Below are 16,399 nucleotides of genomic sequence, written 5' to 3'. Positions count from 1 at the left end.
TAGGAAATTCCACAACAATGGTCCCGTGAATTCGAGAAGTTACCACTGGAATGGCCAGCCCAATTGCGAATTCTGCAACTCCCACCATTAACATTAGTAAAGTGTGTAATTAACCCATCATATCATCAGAATAGACAGAAAATACCGGCTCTCTTTCTCTCTCTTTGTTTTCTGTTTCGTCTCTCTCTGTCTCTCTCCCATCTTTTCCCCCACATCCAACCCCCTCCCCCTTTCTTTCTTTCTTTCTCTCTCTCTCTCCAAAACTCATCATCATTGATTAATAACAAAATTACCAAGGTAACAACTGAAATTAAGAGAAAAAACAAGGAAATCCATTCAACTCTCAAGAAAATAAAATCATCATCTAGATCATTTTGAGCACAAACACACTAACTTCATCAACAATTTGGTGGAGGGACACTGTATTGTTGCGCTTCCATGTAGCATGAATTGAAGGCTTGCACTTACAGTTGTTCTGACCTTTCCCTCAAAGTCCAGGGTACTTCTAACCAATAGAAGTAAGACCTCTCAATTCATGGTGTTTGTGAACAAGATTACACAACCAATTGATACTAGGATACTTCCGAATGAGAGTATGAGCCAAATCTACAATATGTGTACGTTGAATCTTGATTAATCTAGTAAGAGTTCAACACACGTAAACCTCCAAGCTTTTGTCCAGCTCTCTCGTCCGCAACAAAGTGCAAAGTACGTCAGAATTTCAATTGTGTAACACCCTGGTTCTTTGGTTTACCATAAAGAATGCCTTTGGAGACATCCCTCTTATGTTCTCCTCTCCTTACACGAAACACAGTAGACGACATAACCCTGTTTTTTCTTATAACCGAGACAATGAGCTTTGTTTGGCCGGGTAGGGCGAGTGATGCGAACCATTCCAGGAAGTTGCCTATTGTTGAGATACAAGCTCAACATTGGCCAGATCGGTTGTGCAAGCCGAGAACCGGATCGGTTGGGACTAATTGGTTAGGGCGGACCGGCGCGTAAACTAGTGCGCAACAAGAAGCCGTAGCAGTGCGTAAACCGTGAGGCCATTGGAAAGATATTCCGCGTAGGAATATATTTTGGGAGTTAGTGTAGAGCTCATTTATGAGCATTGAAGTACGTGTCAGTACTTCTGTCAGTCCGTATGGACTTGTATAAAAGTGCTCACTGAGCACATTCTATGCACAGATTGAGTATTATTATCTTGAAGAGAGTTGTGTGCATACTCTCTCTCTCTCTCTCTCTCTCTCTCTCTCTCTCTCTCTCCCGCGTACTATGTGTGTCCAAGCTCTCCATTAAACTTGTGTTTTTTTCCAACGTTCTGTTTTCTGTTGCTTCCGCACTTTGTTCTTTTTACATGGTATCAAAGTGCGAGGGTTGAGAACCTCTGCAGCCGACCTTAGCTCGAGAAGAAAACCTAACCTTCGTAAAAATAAAAAACAGGAAAAACAAAATGGATAGAGGCATGGCTAGCTTGCTTCCAACCAAGAAGCTCGACAGAAACAACTACGCGTCTTGGTCGTACAAGATGCACCATTACCTGCTCGGGCATGGATATTGGAGCTATGTCGACGGAGCAAAATACACAACACCCGATTCGACACACAAAGACTTCCCGGCTTGGGAACTATCCGCGAGCAGAGTTCTCTACTGCTTCGCGTCTTGTGTTGGCAAACAACTTCTGAGCTATATTGGGGATACGAAAACACTGAAGGATGCTTGGGGAAATCTGAAAAAGATTTTCGCCACAAGCACCACATCCAGAAAGCTCTAACTCTGACAGGAGCTGAGCAACTTACGACAACGCGACTTGTCGATGGCTGATTACACCTCGAAGATCAAAGATATGTGCGACTCCTTAGCCTCCATCAATGTGAACATCGAGGAAGGCGAGATGGTGCAAATCTATCTCAGGGGACTGGCGTTGAAGTTCGGAGTGTTCCGAATTGTTGTGTGCACAAGGGAAAATATGTCGTCGTTTTTCGACCTATAGTCGATGCTCCTTATAGAGGAGAATCAGGCGGGTGCGTCGACGAGTACGCATGCTGATAGCAAGATGTTGTACACAGAGGGAGACAGGCCCCATGGTCGTGGCGGACAAGGCGAGTCGGTGCGCAATGGAGGCGGTCGACGGGATCAAGGAAGAAGGCACTGTAGTGATGCCGACAGCAATTCGAGACCCTCCGGAAACAAAGAGAGTCGAGGTGTCGAGAACAGGCAAGGGAAATCTGTTGTGGAATGCTGGTATTGTGGCAAGAAAGGCCACAAGGAGAGGGAGTGCTGGAAAAGCGCGCCGATTCGGAGAAAACCGGATTCGGATCCGGACAAACCAACAAAGGAAATCGACAGCGATCGCACTACGCCGAAGGATCTGAGAAAGTCGGAAAGGGGGCAGCCTTCGTGACGAGACACAAGGCAAACTCAATGAAGAAGACCACCCCGAAATTGGACGAGGTGTGGTACGTTGACTCCGGTGCGTCAAACCACATGACGAGCCATAAGGAGTGGTTCTCATACCTTGAGAAACCGATGCAATCACGAGTAGTCGCAAAAGGAGACGACACTCCGCATCCGATCGAGAATGTCGGTGAAGTTCCCCTGAGCCATGTCGGGCAAAAAGGGAAACTCATGAACGTGTTACACACCCCAACAATCATGAAGAATCTGGTGTCGGTCGGGCAGATCGTCGACTAGGGGATGCAAGTCTGGTTCACGCATCTCGGGTGCTTCATCGAGGAGGAAGGCCAAGTTATTGCGTAGGGGCGTAGAGACGGGAGGATGTTTATCCTCGACACCAATGACGTTGGCACCGCAATGTTCGCAAAAGCACAAAAAGTCGCGTCGGATATCGACTTGTGGCACAAGCGGATAGGCCATGTCCACTATCAAAGGCTTCAGGACTTGCAATCGAAACAAGTTGTGTTCGGATTGGCCAAATTCAATGACCGCAAGGCCCAAATTTGTGAAGCCTGCCAGCTAGGGACGCAACACCGACTTCGTTTTCCCAACGAGCGTAACCGGAGCCGGAACAAGCTCAACTTGATACACTCAGATGTATGGGGGCCGGCACAGAACGTTAGTCTTGGTGGGAGTCGATATTTTGTCTCCTTCATCGACGACTACACGCGGCACACGTGGATCTATCTAATTGAAAAGAAGAATGAAGTCTTCGACTGTTTTCGGGACCTCAAAAGCTTCGTAGAAAGAGAAACATGGAGAAAGATCAAGTGTCTGCGGTCCGATGGCAGAAAAGAGTACTTTTCTAGCCAATTCAACAGTTATCTACAACAAATGGGAATTCGGCGTGAATTCAGTTGCAAGTATACGCCGGAGCAAAACGGCGTAGGCAAAAGGAAAAATCGGTCAGTTGTGGAAGCGGCGCGGGCAATGCGATGCTAGAAGAAAAGATCTTGCCCAACTTTTGTTGGGCTGAAGCGGTAGGAACCGCGGTCTACATCCAGAATCGGATCGGAGACAAAGTGTCGGCATATGAGCTGTATTTCGGAAGAAAGCCGAATCTACAACACTTGAGAGTTTTCGGTAGCATTGCGTATGTGCATGTGCTGAAGGAGAAACGGAGGAAGTTGGACGCGAAAGCAGAGGAGTGTATCTTGGTCGGCTATTTGGACGAACTGAAGGGTTATAAGTGTTATAACCCCCGAACCAAACAACCTTGCGTGAGCCGCGATGTTGTGTTTGACGAGTCCGTGTCCTGGTACTTGCCTCCGACACCGGACCTCAACTCCAACTCCGGATCTCCGAACCTGAGTTCTGACGATGAGGTCATCGAGGTTGAAATGCCTCTGGATGACCACGAAATCAAGACCCTCGATGAGAGTCAAATTTCACTTCGGCTAAGTGGACCGAACAAGAGATTGGGTTGGTTTGACCAGTCCGAAGAAGAGCTGGCGAGTAGTGGAGACTCGGTCGTGCATTCCCCGCGCAGGAAGCCGAGGAGACCGTTTACGCGCAAGGCAAAAGGGAAGAAGAAGATGCCGAAGTACGGCACGGACAGGGGCGAGTCGGATCGATGCAAATCCGTCTCCGAGGAGAGCGATGACGGGCCTCCAAGAGCGAAGTCCGCATCAACCAAGAAAGCCTCAACATCGGCTAATGAGCAATTACGCCGATCTACCCGCCAAAAGAACCCTTTTGTGTGGTTCGGATACAACGAGTACATGGCGCATCACTATGCGTACATGACGCGTGTAGCGGAAATGCGGGAGCTGGAGAGCTACGCAGAAGCGACGAAGGACGCAAATTGGCATGCCGCAATGGAGGAAGAGATGCGGACATTAGCAAAGAATGAAACCTAGAACCTAGTTGACGCACCGAAGGGTGTGAAGCCGATTGGATGTAGGTGGGTGTTCAAGGTCTAGTACAACACCGATGGCTCGGTCAACCAATACAAGGCCCAGTTTGTAGCGAAAGGCTACGCGCAGAAGCATAGGGTGGACTACGACGAGACCTTTGCGCCTGTCCCGAAGATGACTACCATGCGTGTTCTGCTAGCCATAGTTGCAGCGAAGGGGTGGCATTTACATCAAATGGATGTCAAGAATGCATTCCTACAAGGCGAGCTTGAGGAACTAGTGTACATGGTACAGCCCCCCGGATTTCACTCCGGAATGAACACTTCAGCGGTCTGCCGGTTGAAGAAGTCCCTTTACGGACTAAAGCAAGCCCCACGTGCTTGGAAAGTGAAAATCACGCAGCGATTGCTTAGGATGGGATTTGCGACGTCCAAATCGGACTCTTCACTGTTCATTCGGAAAGGTCATCTCAAGCCGGTTAGTATTTTACTTTATGTTGATGACTTGGTCATCATCGGCGCCGACCTCGGTGAAATTGACCGCGTAAAACTCCAGCTCGCGGCATCATTTGACATGAAGGACCTGTGGAACCTTCATTACTTCCTCGGGATCGAAGTGATCCGTACCCCCAACGGCATTACATGCTGGGTATGCCCTTCAAGTTTGAGATGGCAGATTGTAAGTCCGTCTCGATTGCTCTGGATAGAATCGTCAAGCTTCGCCCCAACTCCGGAAATGTTTGCGACCTGAAGAGGTTTCGACAGATTGTCAGAAGCCTCATATACTAGACTATCACTCGACCAGACCTCAGTTACCCAGTCCGCGTGATTAGTCATTTCATGGTGCGGCCAACCGAGGAGCACCTTCAGTGTGCACAACGCGTACTCCGGTATGTCTATGGCACTAAGGACCGAGGGCTACTATATTGGACCGATACTACTGCGCAATTAGTCGGTTATACCAATGCTGATTGGGTCGGAAAAGCCGGCGATTGTCGATCCACATCGGGATTCGCGTTCTCTCTTGGGAGCGTTGCGATCGCGTGGAGTAGAAGGAAGCAGCTGATAGTTGCACTATCGAGCACTGAAGCCGAGTATAGAGGAGCAGCTATTGCCACATGCGAAGCCATCTGGCTGAAACGGCTACTTAACGATCTGTAGGTGCAGGTGTCCGATCCGACGACAATCTACTGCGACAACCTCAGTAGCATCCAGCTAGCGAAGAACCCTATCTTCCACACCCAGACTAAGCACATTGAGGTGCACTACCACTTTGTCCACGAGCGTGTCCTCTCCGGTGAAGTCGAACTTCAGTATGTTCCGACAGATCAGCAGACCCCCGACATTTTCACCAAGCCCCTTGGTTTCGACAAGTTGCGGCAATTCTCGGGTGCGCTTGGGTTACGACACTTAGATGTGCCGAACTCGAGGGGGAGAGCAGTCCCGGATGACCACGGAAGGGAGCATGAAAGGAGCGGAAGACACCGTGACGCCGAGTCAAATGACGATTTCGATTTCGGGTCGGTTGAACAAGCCCGAGGGCGGATCCGTGAAAGAGTCCGAAAACGGACGTGAGGGCAGCAGCCAAAAGAAAGAGCGGAAGCCAGCCAAGCATAGGGGAGATGAAGCCAAGAAGGGCGAGAAGACCAAAGATGAGTGGGAGATAGTCAACTCAGACGAGAGCGAAAACCGATCGGAGGAAGCCGATTTGGTTCAGATGTTTGATTCGGAGACGTTGAATCAACCGAGGGCCAAACGGAAGAAAGGGCAACCGAAGAGGCGCCACCACCACGACAGCAAGGGAGCTGAGAAGGGCCGCACGAGCACACATGCCGACTGGAAGGCTCGAGGCGTGCGGAATCGAACAGGACGAGGAGCACGAGCGAGGCGTGAAGCCAGAAGAAACCGGAGTGGTGATCTGGAAAAACAAGAAGAGCCTCAAGTTGAGCTTGAGGGGGAGTGTTGAGATACAAGCTCAACATTGGTCAGATCGGCTGTGCAAGCCGAGAACCGGATCGATTGGGACCAATCGGTTAGGCCGGACCGACGTGTAAACCGGGTGCGTAAACCAGTGCGTAACAAGAAGCCGTAGCGGTGTGTAAACCACGAGGCCGTTGGAAAGATATTCCGCGTAGGAATATATTTTGAGAGTTAGTGTAGATCTCATTTATGAGCGTTGAAGTACGTGTCAGTACTTCTGTCAGTCCGTATGGACTTATATAAAAGTGCTCACTCAACACATTCTATGTATAGATTGAGGATTATTATCTTGAAGAGAATTGTGTGCATACTCTCTCTCTCTCTCTCTCTCTCTCTCTCTCTCCCGTGTACTGTGTGTGTCCAAGCTCTCCATTAAACCTGTGTTTTTTTCCTACGTTCTGTTTTCTGTTGCTTCCGCACGTTCTTTTTACACCTATAGTCCCATCAACAAACATGAAGAAGGAATCGCATGACATCGAACTATTTCTTCCTCCATAGCTCCTCCTTGTCATGAGCAATACTAAGACAGAGAAGTACTCTCAGGAACAATACTAAAATAGAGAAGGAATTAGTACTAAAAGATGAGGATTAGTACAAAGGTAGGTGTAGAACTCTCAAGTGAAGGAGAGAGAGAGTGAGTGAGTGAGAGAGAGAGAGAACATGAGGATAACAAAAGATATATATTATGTTAAGGGAATATACAATAGTAGCTGGGAGGCTTGAGACTAGCGTTGAACCGATTTGGTTCGAAATAATGCCTTGTGTTTCCTTTTATAGTGTTCTCAGGAATACTCCTAAAGTTTCTAGAATGTTGAAGAGAAATCTGGAATATAAATCAATTTTCTATAGTAAAACCTAAATGAAAATAATATCCTTCGTATCACAACATATAGTCTAATGGTCAAGAGCTCGACCTATGTAACATAAGGTCATGGGTTTGAGTCTTGCCATATCATGACACTATCCCCCTTTTAAAACGACGAGTGTCACGAGTAGTTTTGGATTGAGGACCTAATCGTCGGTAATCCAACTTCTCGCATGGGCAAGTAGTCTTGATGTGTCGTCGTAGTAGCCACACCCGATCTCCAATGTGAAAACTGGATGGAAGCCGAGGATGATCCGCGTGAACCTTGTGTGTTTGTTGAGCTTGTTGTAGATGAGTAGATGAATCCGCTTGTATCTTACGTAGTCGCTCCAAACAATCCTCTGCACAAGGATTTGTGGGTATCAATCCTCTGCAGAAGGATTTGTGGGTAACTCTGGGACTTCAAATACACACCATCAGGGGTGACAGCCCGTGTAAGCATAAAATGGTGTCACCTTTGTCGATGAGTGGAAAGAGTTATTATACGCAAATTCGGCGAAGTGGAGAATATCCGCCCAATCATCTTGATGATAGCTTAAAAAGCACCGAAGATACTGCTCCAACATTTGATTTGTTCGTTCTACTTGGTCGTCTGTTTGTGGGTGCATCAATTTTCTATAGTAAAACCTAAATGAAAATAATATATTTTGTATTACAACATATAGTTTAATGGTCAAGTGCTCGACCCATGTAACATAAGGTCATGGGTTTGAGTCTTGCTATATCATGACACGCATTTTTTAAAGGGGTCTTCCCATCAAGTCATCGTATTCAATGATCACAAAAACCTTGCCTACTTTCAGAATGCTCGTGTGTTAAATCAACTTCAAGCTCGGTGAGCCCAATTCCTCACTCGTTTCGACTTCAAAATTACGTATCGTTTGGGGAAGCAACAAGAGATGGCAGATGCATTCTCACGGCGTTCGTATCTAGCACCATGTCCCGACGAGCCAGCTTTCGATAACAAAAAGCAAGTAATCTTGGGACCGGCACGACTGCAAGCAACGCAGGTCTTTGGTATGCCCTTGGATTCCCACGTTATCAATACTATACGTGAGGACTTGAAGACAGATGTTTTCGCTCAAGCCATTCTAGCACAAATTGATCCCTCTCGAGCATCTTGTTCAAAGTCGCAACAACCAGGTACGGACTATCGACAATTCAAATGTCATGATGGATTACTATTCTTTAAGAAACTCTTGTATGTTCCTAATGGTACTTGTCGCCTTCAAGTAGTCCAAAACTATCATGACACATATACAACTGGGCATTTTGGTAGTACTAAAACACTAAATTTAGTACAACGATCCTTCTAGTGGCCCCATATGTGACAATTTGTCGAAGATTTTATTCAGACTTGTGATACATGTTGCAGAGCAAAAAGGCCAAGGCATCATCCATATGGTTTATTAGAACCATTGCCAATTCCAAGCAAGCCATGGCAATCCATTGCCCTAGATTTCATCACAGATCTTACGGTCTCTAAGGGATTCGATGCGATCTTAACAGTAGTAGATCGATATACGAAGATGGCCCAATTCCTGCCATGTACCAAGGAAATCTCCAATGAAGAAATCGTCGAAGTTTGTCGAAGATTTTGTGCGGACTTGTGATACATGTTGCAGAGCAAAAATGCCAAGGCATCATCCATATGGTTTATTAGAACCATTACCAATTCCAAGCAAGCCATGGCAATCCATTGCCCTAGATTTCATCACAGATCTTCCGGTCTCTAAGGGATTCGATGCGATCTTAACAATAGTAGATCGATATACGAAGATGGCCCAATTCTTGCCATGTACTAAGGAAATCTCCAGTGAAGAAACCGTCGAAGTTTGTCGAAGATTTTGTTCAGACTTGTGATACATGTTGCAGAGCAAAAATGCCAAGGCATCATCCATATGGTTTATTAGAACCATTACCAATTCCAAGCAAGCCATGGCAATCCATTGCCCTAGATTTCATCACAGATCTTCCGGTCTCTAAGGGATTCGATGCGATCTTAACAGTAGTAGATCGATATATGAAGATGGCCCAATTCTTGCCATGTACTAAGGAAATCTCCAGTGAAGAAACCGCCGAAGTTTGTCGAAGATTTTGTTCGGACTTGTGATACATGTTGCAGAGCAAAAATGCCAAGGCATCATCCATATGGTTTATTAGAACCATTACCAATTCCAAGCAAGCCATGGCAATCCATTGCCCTAGATTTCATCACAGATCTTCCGGTCTCTAAGGGATTCGATGTGATCTTAACAGTAGTAGATCGATATACGAAGATGGCCCAATTCTTGCCATGTACTAAGGAAATCTCCAATGAAGAAACCGCCGATGTTTGTTGAAGATTTTGTTCGGACTTGTGATACATGTTGCAGAGCAAAAATGCCAAGGCATCATCCATATGGTTTATTAGAACCATTACCAATGCCAAGATTGGGCGGATATTCTCCACTTAGCCGAATTTGCGTATAATAACTCTGTCCACTCATCGACAAAGGTGACACCATTTTATGCTTACACGGGTTGTCACCCCCGATGGTGTGTATTTGAAACCCCAGAGTTACCCACAAATCCTTGTGTAGAGGATCATTTGGAGCGGCTACGTAAGATACAAGGGGATTTATATACTCATCTACAGCAAGCTCAACAAACACACAAGGTTTACGCGGATCGTCATCGGCTTTCATCCAATTTTCACATTGGAGATCGAGTGTGGCTACTACAATGACACATCAAGACTACTCGCCAATGCGAGAAGTTGGATTACCGGCGATTAGGTACTTTCCGTATTATCGGAAAAATTAATGATGTCGCTTTTTGTCTCAATCTACCTCCACAACTTCGGATACATCCGGTGTTTCATAGTTCTCTCCTTGAACCCTATCAAGATAGCACCATCCCAGGTCGTATTAAACAACCTCCACCCCCAATTGACCTTGAAGATGGACCTGAGTACGACGTTGCCGCCATCCTCGATTCCAAGATTGTTCGCAACAACCTCTACTATTTAGTCAATTGGCTAGGATATAGTCCCAAAGAGCGTAATTGGGAACCAATAGAGAATGTGGTCAATGCTCATGCTCTTTTTGAAGACTTCCATCTTCAATATCCAGACAAACCGGGTCCTCAATCCAAAACTACTCGTGACACTTGTCGTTTTAAAAGGGGCATAATGTCATGATATGACAAGACTCAAACCCATGACCTTATGTTACATGGGTCGAGATCTTGACCATTAAACTATATGTTGTAATATGAAGAATATTATTTTCATTTAGGTTTTACTAGAGAAAATTGATGTATATTCCAGATTTCTCTAGAACATTCTAGAAACTTCAAGAATACTCCTGAGAACACTATAAAAGGAGGCACAAGGCATTATTTCGAACCAAATCGGTTCAACACCAGTCTTAAGCCACCTAGCTACTATTGTATATTCCCATAACATAATATATATCTTTTGTTATCCTCATTCTCTCTCTCTTTCTCTCTCCCACTCACTCTCTCAAGAGTTCTACACCTCCCTTAGTACTAATCCTCATCTTTTAGTACTAATTCCTTCTCTGTTTTAGTACTGTTCCTGACAATACTTCTTTGTCTTAGTACTGCTCCTGATAGTTTGAACCGATTTGGCTCAAAATAATGCCTTGTGCCTCCTTTTATAGTGTTCTCAAGATTACTCCTGAAGTTTCTAGAATGTTCCAGAGAAATCTAGAATATACATCAATTTTCTATAGTAAAACCTAAATGAAAATAATATCCTTTGTATTACAACATATAGTCTAATGGTCAAAAGCTCGACCCATGTAACATAAGGTCATGGGTTCGAGTCTTGCCATATCATGAAACTCCTCATATTTATAAACAGTTCCTCCATAGCTCCTCATATTTGTAAGCACCCATCGACGACATTGCTCCATTTGTGTGTGCCTGAGCAAGAGTCTCTCTATGTCTGCATCAAAAAGAAAAGGTTTTTTCCTCTCTCTCTCTCTCTCTCTCATCAAATTATAAAGTTACTCACAAAAATCCAAGCCATACATAATTTTTTACTACAAAGCAAGCCAAGCCAAGCCAAGTCTCATCAAATATCCCAACTTCTCCCTTGATAGCCTCAACACAGAGCAATATATATTGAACTTGTTTTGATTAGGTACCATAGAGCAACAACACATTGCATGTCATTTCAAAAGAAGGGGAGGCCGACATTGTGATGATGAACTATCAGGAACGGCATTCCGATCTATCGGACCTATCCTGTTGCCATCATTTATCTTCTTGATCTTGTTGGTTGTGCATGTTTGTGCCAAAGGCTGAAAGAAGTTTCCATAGACATGCTCAAGGTAATATGAAGCATCTTCATGTTCATGGTAATCATCATGCAGGGAAAGCATGTGACCATGCCACTTCCACACGCGTTGCCCCATGGAGGTATCATCATGGAATGAAACACATAAATGGTGGCCAGCTATGGGGACAAATTTCCCCAAGTTAGGTTGAAGTAGGGTTTTGAACTCTCCAGAAACAATGAGTTGGACGACCTTGACCTCCAGGGCTGCTTCGAGGCGGGCGGGCCACCCTGGCACGACCATTGGAGGAGGAGGAGGATGAGCTGGATGATTGCAAGTGGAGGAGATGGCGGTGGGTCGTGGAGGTGCTTTGATCTTCTTCTTCTTCTTCTTCTTCTTGCATTGTTTGGTCCATGAGCATTAGGGTTGTGGCTGTAGTGGCAGGATCCATGGCACCTTCCACGGCGGTGAGGTCGTTGCAGGATCCATCACCCTCCAACTTCTCTCCCTCTCTCTCTCTCTTCACTCCATCCATCATTTTTTACATTCTATAACTCATTGGAAAGCTCTTTTAGAGAGCTTTCTAAGGAATGTTCATTTACTGAATTCTGTTACCGTGGCGAGAAGTTATGAGCATTTTCGTATGCATCCATCTTTGCCCCACGGCTCCTCAAACGCAAGGTAGATTTTGAAGCCCTAAATCAAGTGAGAGGTACATTTTCTCTCTCTTTCTCTCTCCCTCTCTCTCTTCTCGTAGGGTTTGGTCCTACAATGACACACACTCGTAAGGCCACCTCAAAGTTCGGGAGTATGATTGATAATGAACCGAAATCACCAACAAATGTTGATTCCAATGCAATAAACACAATGGACAAAATGGTTATGAGTCACTTGATTTCTATTCAAGAAACCATAAACAAGCAAGGTGAAGAGATTAGGATGTTAATGAAAGAGAATGCTAAGCTCCAAACTATTACCATTGAGAATGAAATTATTAAGAAAGTGGTTGCAAAACTTGAAGAAGAGATTCAAGAATATAAAAGAGCTTCTTTCGAAACAAATGAGCGCCTTAATAAGATTGAGTTAAAGGAAGCATTAAAAGAAGAAAAATTAGACACGATGAGGCGGGATGTAAGTGAGATGAAAAATGTATGTACAACGAAATCATGGGCCGATGTATGGGGTGGGTATGGGGTATCAAACTCATCTAATATGCATGTGATGCATCAAGAGAAGAATATAGAAAACATAGATGCCCGAGAATTGAAAGAGCGTGAATGAAGATCAAAGAACATTGTTATCCGTGGGATTAAAGAGGAGAGTATGGAAACACCCACTTCCCTTGGAAAGGCCATTGGTGAATTTTTTAGCATGCATTATGGGATGTCGGATGTGAATGTATATGGGGCACACTGAGTTGGGAAACATGGTGTTACTCGCTCCGGAGAAAGGCCAATTGTATGCACAATGACGGATGATACAAAGTGGCAGATCATACTCGAAAATACTTGGGTATACCTCAAAGGTACTCAATGCTTTGTGAGTGAAGATTGTACTATCTCACAACAAAATGCCCGTCGTAAAGCATATGAAGAAAGGTTGAAAAATAAGATTAAGGATGTGCTTAAAGATGGAAATGTAGGGAAATAGGGACACGTGACCTATGAGACTAAACCACGTCTCTTACGACTATGTTTTTGGAATTGCAATGGATACCCATGAAATGCAGGATTCAGCATAGAGGAGTTCATCGATGACTCGGATATCACACTTCTTGTTGAAACATGGGAGCATGATACTCAAATGATTCAAGGTTTAGGAAACTATAATGTACACTGTTTGATATGGAAGAAAAATCCAAGACAAAGAAGAGGACAAGGAGGGGTGGCATGTTTGATTAAGAAGGAAATACAGAAATATGTATAAATTGTAAAAAATGATGAACATAAATGCTACATATGGCTCAAAATAGAAACACCTAATGATTTTCCCACTTTTGTCGTTGGATGTTACATTCCTCATCAAGATTCTAACTTCTATGCTTGTTTGGATAAAGATCAACCTTTTGCAAATCTAGAAGATGATATTGCTTATTTCAAATCCAAAGGGGAAGTTATTGTCTTTGGTGACATGAATGCTCGTACAAGAAGTTTCCAACTTGATTCACAAGAATCTTTCATGCCACATATCTCAAGGATGCAAGAGGATATGCAAATGTATAGTCGATCTTCTAGCGATGAAAAAAATCCGAACCAATTTGGGAAACTACTCCTACAAATGTCCAATAGTACCGGATTGCTTATTGCAAATGGTGTTTTCTTATGGCCCAATACTAACGGTTTTACATGTCGAAAACACAATGGAAATAGTGTGATTGACTATGTGCGACTTTCCGAAGGTATTTTGGATCGTATACATAAATTCTCACTGGGGTAATGGACACCGGAATATGATCATAGGAATTTATGTATTGATCTCAAATGTATGCATAGGTTTGATTGCGAGAAGGTCATTGAAGATAGTAAACAAACGCACTTGAGCATGAATCTTAAGCGAGTGCCCATGTATTCCAAGATGGTTGAGGATATGTTACAAATGACAAAGACACAACATGGTGCCACAGTAGAATGCAAATGGGAAGCTTTTAAGAATGACATTCTCTCTTGTACAAACAAATGTTTTTCGACCAACCACACATCATGGAAATGCACCAAGAAATGTTAGAAAAAATGGTTTGATAAAGAATGTCATGAAGCTCGAAAGTGCCTTATGGTTTTGGATGTAGTTAAGGATAAAGAAAATTACCAAAAGCATTTGCATGACTATAAAAGGCTTATTCAAAGAAAGAGACGAATATGGGAAGTTACTCAACAACTTCTCCAAACGCAAGAGAAAGCACATGCATGTGCTAAATTTTGGGGAAATCTAAAGGGGAAACGTGTTGAGAGTTATGGTGACTTAACTCTTCATGACTTGTCTATGCATTATAAGAATTTATATGTGTTATCTCTTGCCGGAAAGATGATGTGTTATGGTTCTCTTTCACATATGTCTCCCTTCTTTACAATGGAAGATATATGCATAGGACTTAAGAAATTGGTCTCTCGAAAGGCAAGCGATCTTCAATGTATAAAAGCTGAAATGCTCAAATTGACGGGAAAGGAAGCACATATATGGATATGCGATATGTTTAATGATGCATTGCAACAAGGTATTCCATATGATTGGACTAAAAATTGGATCAAACCTTTACATAAAGGTGGAGATGTAAATAATGTAAACAACTATCGAACCATCATGGTTGGCTCATTAATGGCAAAACTATTTGGATGTATAATGGAATCAAAGATAAGTGTATGGGCAGAAAAAAATGGTAAGAGAGCTTATGGAAAAGTTGGTTTTCGAAAACACCATAGCACCATTGATCATCTTGTCACTCTTAGAGTATTAATGGAGGAAAGTCGCCTTAGAGGTAAAGTTTTATAGTGTTGCTTTGTAGACTTCAAGAAAGTTTTTGATATGGTACCTCGTGAGCATCTTTGGAGGTGGATGGAAGAACTTGAGGTGCCAAGTGAATATATGCTTGCAATTTCCCAAATATATGCGAAGGTTATATGTTGTGTACGTATGAGAGATAGACTTTCAGATTTTTTCAATAGCACTATTGGTGTTAAGGAAGGATGCCCACTCTCACCAACATTATTTGGTCTATACATTGATGAATTAGAAGAAATGGTTACCAAGTTTGTAAAGGAAGAATGTGTTGAAGAAGTTGTCATTGGGAATGTTGTGATTATGCTTTTGTTATATGCGGATGATGTAGTGCTTTTTACAAATACTTCAGGACATTCACAAAAGCTTATGAAGGCATTGGAAAAATTTTGCATGCATACTAGATTAAGTGTCAATAGCTCTAAAACAAAGATTATGCTTGTGAAGAGTCAAAAAAGAGATAAACCATGCATTAAGTACAACAATGAGCCACTTCAATGTGTGGAACGCTTCAAATATCTTGGCCTTGAAGTTCCTTCAAATCATAAATGGAATGAATGTGCTACACGCCGCTTAGAGGCGGGTAAGCGAGCATATTATGCATTTGAGAACACATGCAATCTTGGAGATATTAAGTGTTGGGTCCTCAAGAAATATTTTTTTGACACTTTGGTGACCCCGGTTCTTCTCTATAGGGTGGAAGTATGGGGCGGTAGCATCCCTAAATCTATGTGGAAAGAGTTTGAAAATGTCCAAAAACATTTTCTTACAAAGTTTCTACAAGTTAAGAAACAAACACCCTACACCCTCCTCCTCCTTGAGACGGGATCGCTTCCCATTGAGATCATGGCCATAGAAAGGGTTGCTAAATACATGCTTAAAGATCAAAAAAGCCTCTCACATTGATTTCCTAGAATTGCATGGGAAGCAAGCAAAAAGATCCAAAAGATGCATAAAAGCAAAATTTTGTGTTCTAGTTGGGTGCAAGATTTAGAAAAATGGTTTGGTAGATAGGATGTAGGACACTTACTTCATGATGCATCACTAGATTCCTCTGTAAATGAGACCTTTTTGCAACGCCAATGTATCATGACATGGGACAAATGTGGTGGCTCACACTTCACACATTATACTACAAATGTTGTGTTAGGAAACAGGTCCCTCTGGATGGGAAGTGAGAAGAACAGTGTTGATCATATTCGACCATGCTTTCCACATCACTTCGATCGAGCCCAATCATTGCACAAATTTCTCTCACAACCACGATGTGCAGTCTCGATTGCAACATTCATTGGTAAAGTTCTTGAACATCGAGAGTTGCTACTCACCTTCACACGTATCACGTGAAATGTAATATTTTTGGTCTCATAGGTCATATTTGACCTCCGAAGAAGATAATATAATCTATCTATCTATCTATCTCTTTTTCGTGATCTTTTTGCATACATATTCTTTGTGTGT

The 16,399-nt window shown here is 43.5% G+C and overlaps 1 pseudogene; it reads right to left on the bottom strand.

The window, feature by feature from the left end:
* Positions 1-364: 364 nt before the first annotated feature.
* LOC147861062 (large ribosomal subunit protein eL15y pseudogene) overlaps positions 365-16,399 on the bottom strand; it is a 34,854-nt pseudogene continuing 18,819 nt past the window's right edge.

This window comes from Azolla caroliniana, unplaced genomic scaffold, assembly GCF_043228905.1.
Source record: "Azolla caroliniana isolate FFs.n. ecotype wild unplaced genomic scaffold, voAzoCaro1.0.p SCAF_8, whole genome shotgun sequence".
NCBI classification, from domain to species: domain Eukaryota; kingdom Viridiplantae; phylum Streptophyta; class Polypodiopsida; order Salviniales; family Salviniaceae; genus Azolla; species Azolla caroliniana.
Note: the sequence above shows the minus strand (reverse complement) of the source record. Positions and strands in the feature narration are given on the sequence as shown.